The sequence below is a fragment of the Nannobrachium achirus genome (genome assembly GCF_963921795.1).
Source record: "Nannobrachium achirus genome assembly, chromosome: 10".
NCBI classification, from domain to species: Eukaryota; Metazoa; Chordata; class Actinopteri; order Myctophiformes; family Myctophidae; genus Nannobrachium; species Nannobrachium achirus.
In genome coordinates this window covers 43,914,980-43,923,510 of record NC_137819.1, presented here as the reverse complement: position 1 = coordinate 43,923,510, position 8,531 = coordinate 43,914,980, and positions in this window count along the sequence as shown.

Below are 8,531 nucleotides of genomic sequence, written 5' to 3'. Positions count from 1 at the left end.
ATAGCAGTTTATGAATAGCTTAAATGTAAACGTGTTGGTAACAAAGAACACAGTTGCACAGTGCAAGACAGCCATACACCACCTCTTCTCTGCCCAAACTTAGACAGACGGCAGAAAAAGCACCCATATGCCTGGGTGTGAAACTGGTTTCCAACAGCCATGCCCCCAGCGCACGCACGCACACACGCAGCTCTAAACACCCCCAGACAGGCCCTTGTCCCTCTGGCTTAATGTCCTTGCAGCTGAGGGTAATGCAAAGAGATGGATGGCCCCGACCTACCCCTCAGAGCTAGGGTCCCTGGCTGTGAGATTGCATGTCTGATACCATCCTCCATCTCTACGTCTGTGACATCCAACCCCCTCCCCCCCCCCCCCCTCTCCCCCACTCCCTTGCAACACCTCCCAGATCGATATGGCTCTCTGATGCGCGTTCTGTCAAATCCACAGGCTGAGCAATGCGCCACCTTCCCATGAGGAGAGATGGATGTAAGGTAGTGAATGAATTGAGGCTAAACGCACATAAACACAAACATGCACACATACACACAGGTGCACGCACACACGCACACGCGCGCACACAGCGCAATTGTGCTCACCCCCCTCTAGTTCTTGTAATGGATCACTCAATCTAATGTCAAACGATGAGCATTTTTTATGGGAGTTGTGCGATCTCTCCCTCTCTCTGTCCTTCCCTCCCTGCATCCTTGACATGTCATGATCAAATGGGTGCTTCCCATTCTTCCCAGTTCAGACTCTGGCGTGGACTCTGGGAGGTCCATCACCTGGTCCACCTTGCATTCTTTCATCACTCCATTCCCTGGATTGCCCCTCCATCACCTCACATCGTCTTCTCTGTCAACAGATTGCACCGTTCCTCTTCCAGCCTGGGACAGCTAGTTTCCGTATCGTTCACATTTTATGTGACCAACCATGCCACCGTTTCCCAACTACCCCCCATCCGCCCTCCACAGAGCCCTCTCTCCCTACCTTATGCGCTCGGCAAGGCATGATAACAGAGTGGCTGCGAGGGTCTGTAATAGTGAGCGGAGAAGCGTGCCCAGAACCATGAAATGAAAACATGGGTGATCCGGGGAAAGAAATCTATTCTTGGATGGGCGCCAAGAGGGAGATGGGTCCATCGATTCCACCATATTCCCCTGGATATTGTCCTCTGCTCACCCGATAGACGGTCCTGCAACAGCATGCTGAAATGTTTGAAAGATGGCTAAGAATTTAAAGCATTGTTTAAGGTTTAACTCATCCTGGGAACAATGTATAGTGACATACTCTACTGTTCATCATAGATACTAGACAGTGTGGAAAGCATGCTTTTTTTAACATCCTCAAACTGTCACAGTCTGCCACATGACATCTTGGGTCACCCCCTGTGCTTCCATACCTGTCCACAAGATGCTGCCTTGTCCCACATGTCCCTGCTGTGCTCCATAGTCATGGTAATCAGCCCTGCCTGTACTAATTGTCCATTGTGTCCATATTGTGTTTACGGACAAGTCTTATTTGAGGTAATTGATTCTCTCCTCTGCTTCCAAGGTGAGGACAGATTATAGTGGCTGACTCTGGCTCATAGGAAAGTTTCCTCTAAACAATGTCTAGAGACAGTCTTCGCCAGTCCTCATCCATTTTCCATCACTGAAGCCAGCCATGCACTCCTGCTGTCAGACCAAGGTCATGCTCTCCAGCACTCCAGATAGCCATCTCTGTTTCTGAGCCCCAGTCATCACCTAGCCCTTAGCCTAGTTCCAGACCCTGAATCGCTAGCCACACCCCTTTAAATTTTTGTTTTGGCGATTCAGGGGTCTAGAATCGCTCTCATTGAAGAGGCCTTCCTCGTTCGAAAATCCGTACGGCGAATCAGCGTCGTGAATCAGCGTCTTGTGATCAGTGTGGGTGGGGGTTTCCCAGAACTCATGTGCGTTTCCAAGTAAACCAGCGTCGCCGCCGTACCGTACCGTACCGCACACCGCATCGCGGTAAAATGCGGTAAATTGCGAAAATTGCTATGAAACACCAGTAGCAGGCATATTATGTTGTGTTTGAGTACTACTTCGTAGTGCTCCTATTCTGCCTGTTTCTTTGGTTAGCAAGTAGCACTAGCAAGCAACAGGCTAGCCACTAGCCAGCCACACATAACAACACTACGTCATGTGTTGGTCAGACGGTGAACCAATCGCAGAAGACTGCCTCTTTGGCAACGCCCATCCCAGCAATCGCCCTCGGGGGGAGCGACCTCAGACTGAATAATGAAGTGAAACGAAATGTCAATTCAGGCTGAGTGTCAGGCTACCTAGCCCTAGCTCCGTTTGTAGTCCTGTTTTCTAGCTTCCTTAATTGCCGCCTGGTTCCAGTCCTGCCCGGTCCAGTCTGTGCATTCGGTGCTGTCCTGTCTACTGATCCTGTTCTCTCCTGTGGCCCAGTCCTGTCCTGTACTGGTTGCCCTCCGTATTTGCTCCACTCTTCACCCGACGCCCTCCATTATCCGCTATGTTCCTCTGCCCTGCCCGCAGGCCATCTCCCTGAGAGCCCACTTGCCTCTATTCAATCACTATAGAAGTAAACTTTATGGGGATTTCTACAGTATGCATCATGTTGGTCGCATACTCATAAAAAATATATAGAACATAGCAGAGCAGCCATTTTGTTTACCACTCTGGTTCCACAGATAGAAAGCCCATTCATTCAGCCCATAGAGATTTCTTTGTGCCAAATATTATTATATGCCCCTACAACAAAATAGTCACCACTGTTATGCTCCATAGAAGTAAAGCTAATTGGGTTCACACACAGTCTAACAAAGGAATAGAACATCACAAGTGAGATTTCCAGCCCTGACATACGCATATACAAACCACCAACAGACACATCCAAGGACATAATTCCAATCAGTGTTGTAACAAAAACACACACACTGAAGTCTTAATAACTGTTTCGATCTACAGTACTTTCCTGTGTTCCTAGTTCTCCCACGTTTTATTGTGGTTTAACCCATCAAAACAGATTATATATAGCAACAAAATATAGCAACAAAGGTTTTTTTCAGAAAACTCTTAGGAGTCCATTTTTGTCCATCCCTTTTGTCCACCTCTTGTCACTTTGTACCAAGTTGCAAGCTTGTAGTTGTACTGTTTATCTCGTACTTGTTTGAAACATATTGAAAGTGTTTGAAAAATTCGGAATAATTTGAAATCTTAAATCTTCTCTTCTGGGGGGGGGGGGGGGGGGGGTCCCTGGCACAAAGCATTTTCAGATGTGGTCTGTGGCCAAATACATATCAATTTGGGGGTCCTTGGCATGAAAAGGTTACTGATTTCAGGGGTTATTTGTAGAATCGGCCTCAGAAACATTTATATTTGTTGTGTTGGCTATTAAAAAAATAGTAGATATACAAACTCACACCAAGTCACATCCAGCTTGTATGTCTTCTAATTTTTTATTTATTTTTTTAATCTTGAAAGTGTGAGAACTACTGATTTACAAGGCTACAATTTGAAGAATATGCCTCAGGTCTTAAAGGGTAAAGTTCCCTCCTCCCATTAATAGAAATCGCTCTGTGGAGGAACACAAGCCTGAACTAAGGAGAGCTTTTCTGTTTTTAGCAGATGATATATTTGAGTGCTCTCACCCAAACTTTTATCATACAGGGTTCTTTTGTGTTTTTGACAGCAGGCTAAACTTGATGAATGCCGTTTCACAAATCAATGTGAGCTCACAAACTGAATATAATAGACGCATAATGCAGAAGGCCTTATTTTAAGTCCTCACTGCGTCTGGTGGAATAAACAAGCCAACGGTTACAGGTCTCTAGCTGGCAGTATGGCGCGGGGTGGGAGGTTCGGGTCGGGGGTGGTGGGGTGTAGGTGGGAGAGGATAGGCGCGTCAGTGTAAATGCAAAGCCCGGTGTGAGCAATAAAAGAGATATTTACTGTAAATCTTCGGCGGCTCGGGGAGCAATAAAAAACACAAACACAATCAACTGCTGCTTCGGTGCAGCCTACACATCTGTTCTGTTCCCAGGGATGCGGAGAGAGAGAGAGAGAGAGGGGCTTTAGGGGGAGAGTGAGCACACGAGAGCGAGGGGTGAGAGAGAGAACTGTACTGTAACACTATGGGTTACTCTGCGGGTTACAACAAGCAGTATGTGAGAACAGAAATATGTGATGACAACATTTTTTGTTGTTGCAGTTGACTGTCTGGATTTTATAAACATTATAAAAGTTTAACAACTGAGTGAACATTAACCATCATGAGGCTGTGGCTCTTACTGCAAGACATCTAGATCAGGGGGGTCCTCAGAGTTACTACAGGGGGTCCTCCAAATCTTTGTACGATAGAAATAAAAACATAAAATCTCCTTTTTAGCCAGATTCTTAACCAGATTCTGAGAACTTTAGCCAAAAATAGCAGATCTACAAGCTCACAAGGCCTCGCGGCAACGCCTCGCGGTGTGAGCTTGTAGATCGGCTATTTTCGGCAAAGAGGTTCGGTGTAGAGGGGAGAAGTATTGACAGTTCAAGTGGTTAAATATCTGAAAACACAAATTGACATGAATCCAAAATACTGCTGTCAAACAATGAAACAATATGGAATCTATGAACAGGTTGTGGGGGTCCCTGCTTCATCTCTCTCTCAACTAAGGGGTCCTTGGCCTGAAAACGTTGAAGACCCCTGATCTAGATGCATCTCCAACTTGTTAAACAAAATGGCATTTCACAGAAACATCCAATTGTGTTCTTGAGTCTCGGTCGGATGCCAAAACATGCAGCATAATGAGTAAACGATGACCCTGTCATGATTTTATTTACGCACGTCGCACGCACATGATTTATGGAGCAGCGGCGTGTCAGCATCCATTGAAATGCAAATAGTATTCCCTCCAAAGTCCATTTCTGCCCCAAGTTCATTGTAGTCGTCTGCATATCAGTTGCCAGTTTGGCACGCCGCAGTTATGGCATATGAAGGACGCATTAAGTAGGTTGTGGCACATGGCATAGGAGCCAGGACACAGACGTATGGAACACAGGGCCAGATGAAGGTGAGAGCTTGCCATCTGCATAGCTCACACAATTTCTCACCTCACTGATGCGCAACATCTTCCCCACCTCCGCGCCAGCCGACACTAGCCTGTCCCTGTATGCACTATATGGGCGAAATCTCGCTTTTGCGAACGCCCATCATTTCGACAACGGAACGTCGGGAGGGTTAGCCTCACCCCATGGAGGTTAGGGTAAGGGTTAGGTTTGGGTGTCGAAAAGATGACATATAGAAACAGCGAAAGGCTCCCCACTATATGTAGGCTACACCACCCACCATAATGATATACTCTGCAATACAGAATACCTTTAATCTGGTTACTTTCCTTGTCTTTTCTTGTTAAGAATAATGAATCGATACGTATGAATGAATTGAATACACATGACCACGATGGAATTGTTATCCTTTTAGCATCCACGTAAAACCTAACACTGTACCATTTGCAAACTGTTAATAATAAACATATTCAATCAATCAATCAATAAGCGGTAGCAAGAGTGGGGTTTCTTAATTGTCAGTAGGGTAATGGCAGGAGGAAATTCTCTTCAGATTTAAAGGGGGGAGAGAGAGAGAGAGAGAGAGAGAGAGAGAGAGAGAGAGAGAGAGAGAGAGAGAGAGAGAGAGAGAGAGAGATAAAGCAAAGCTGAATCTGTGCCCTGCAATCACTGATGAACCTCCCTTAAGGCAAAGGAAAGGCAAAGGAAAGGTCTGCCTGGGGTGGGGGACTGCTGGAAAGAGGGATTTTATCTGGAGAATAAAACTGTCTAGTAAGGTATGAGAGTTTCCCGTGCTCAGATCCATTTAGCAGAAGCACTGGAAAGGAACGAGCAATGGGTAAATGAGAGGATGATAATGAAATCTTGTCTTGCCATGTCCTTTTAAATATACCCATGACTGTTCACTTTTATACAACACTGTTAATCAGACTTTGCTTTGTTCATCCATTATTTCTCATAAGCTAAAACCTAAGCTTCCCTGGTTTCCCTGTATCAGCAAACAACTAATGGCACAAAATCAAGATCTATTTGAGTGTATTACCAAATGAAGTACTATGTGTACACAGATTAGCAAGCCTCTCACTGTGCTATGTACTAGTCATTGCTTAGGGGAGTTGCAGTTGTTTTTTCTTCATCTGTGTGTTGGTTCTGTGCTTGTCTGAAGTTCCTGCTTGGCCAAAGCACCTAATTATTGTCAGGAAATGTCACTGAAGTTCAAATGAATCTGTTGTGCTGCAGAGGTGAAACACAAAGCCAATCCATCTTCCTGTGACCCCCTTTCATATGCTAGCAATTACAAGGATCACCAGAGAATGATATTCCTGTTTACTTTCTGTGATGCACTAACAAGACACAGGCTTGAATTACAAAGGGCTTGTGTTTGTCTTTGTAGTACAGTATAGATCAGCAGTACAGTCCAACTGTAGTATCTGTCCACCAATCACTGAATGGCTTCATTTGAATGTAAGATGTGCCTAGTTAGAATGTCCTGTCATCCACTATGCAACAAATACACTTTTTCCACAAAATGAGGCATAAGAGTACAGTTTACAGTTTAGGCATTTAGCAGACGCTTTTAATCCAAAGCGACTTACAATAAGCAGGTAATACACATCACTATAATAAGATAGATAATACGTCAGTACATTAACATCAATATAACAAATGCATAGGAATATCAATCTACATGTAGAAAACAATAACATAGGTAGACCACGCACCTAATCAGTAAAAAAAACGTCTAAAAAACTAAAATCTAGCAATCTAGCTTCATGTATGGTCAATGAGGGAAAGGGGAGTGTTACAGTAGTGCTATGGATTTAGGTGGAGTCTGAAGAGGTGAGTCTTCAGTCCCTGGGGGACAGAGGAGAACCACTGGCCCGACATTTCAACAGCATCAGATTTCAAGTTCGATCCAGAACCAGAAGTTGATGACATTGCTATTAGATGTATCGAGTCAATTTCAGTTTTAGAGCATTGCATATAGTCTGAATTTAGAATCTAGATTTTCCGACATTTCGCATTTTCTTCAAACTTTTTTGCTACGACAGATTTTGTCCAAAGGTCGGCAACCCGGCCTGGTGGAGACCGTGGTGCTACAAGGAGCAAATCTTTCTAATCTAACTAACTAATGTTAGAACATAAAAATTAGACAGCTCCTTGGCAACACTCATGGCAAGCGCCTTCATAACTGTGCCAAAAATAACAGTGACACATTTTGGTACACTATAACATTATACCTTAAAAACGCATTGATTAATTACTCACAAGTGAAAATATGACCTAATGTCCAGTTTTCTCCTTTTTGACATTGATTCACTGTAGAGTCAGCTACGCAGCTCAGAATAGAGCACCCAACGATGTTTGTTAAACATTTTCCTCTACGGTATTGTCCAGCCAACTCAAAATGAGAAATAAAGTTCTAATTGATTTTAAAATGAGACAGTAGTAGGGATACAATTATCCTTTGCACAAATTGGCAAGGACACCACATGACCTCGATCACTTAAGCACTTGAACACAAAAGTCCCTATTTTGGAGTGAACATTAGCCAAAATTAGCCAAATGAGTGACCTCTACAAGCTCACCATACAAGCGCGACATGTTGCAAGCTTGTACTGTAGATCAGAAGAGATCTTTGGCGAAGAGATTTGGTGTGGACTCAGTAGAGAGCTCAAGGATTACTCCATTCAACTATTATTAAATAAGCTGTAACTGAAATACGCCATCGTTTTTATAATATCATCAAATGAATAATGAATAATAACTGAGAAACCCTGATGTGCACAAAAGATTTCAGCAGCGCAGTCTGTATAACCCACCAGCTCATTGTTTACTTTCTCATGGTCGTCAGTCAAGGCGACCCTTCATGCATTAGTAGTGTACTGTACAAGGCTCTAGGTGCAAAAGGGAACTGCCGCGGACTTCTTCACAGTGACAGAATTATAGAGAAGCGAGCATTTCCAGGGGTGTTCATCACCCGAAATACCATTCACCTATCGACACAGACAGTTCTTTAACCACAACACGGCGAGGGCAGGGGATCATCAGCCACTGATGGTTCTTATCAAATAAAACTTTTTGAGACGTTTTAAACCTCCATTAAGTGGCCTTTGAATAATGCGTTGTGTCCACTGGATGGAGGGGAGAAAAAAAAGAAAGAAAAAAAAAAGAAATGACTCATCAGCTTTAACAATTCAAAAGGTAGCCTCCCTATAAGTGTATCCCCTGTCTTCAAGGTTATTGCCGAGCCATTTGTTGCACGTTAGATAATTGACTCTTAGATGAGGGATAACCGTGATTTATGGAGAAAGTGAATACATATTCCTCCATATCTCAGGGGTGATTTATGACGCGATAGAGCCAGAGTGATGGCCATTTTATCTGATTGTACGTCATGCAAAGTAGTCGATCACGTCCACACCATCAGTCACGCCTTGTCCTGGGCAAAGATGACAGGGGGAAAGGCAGAGGGGCTTCTCTCCC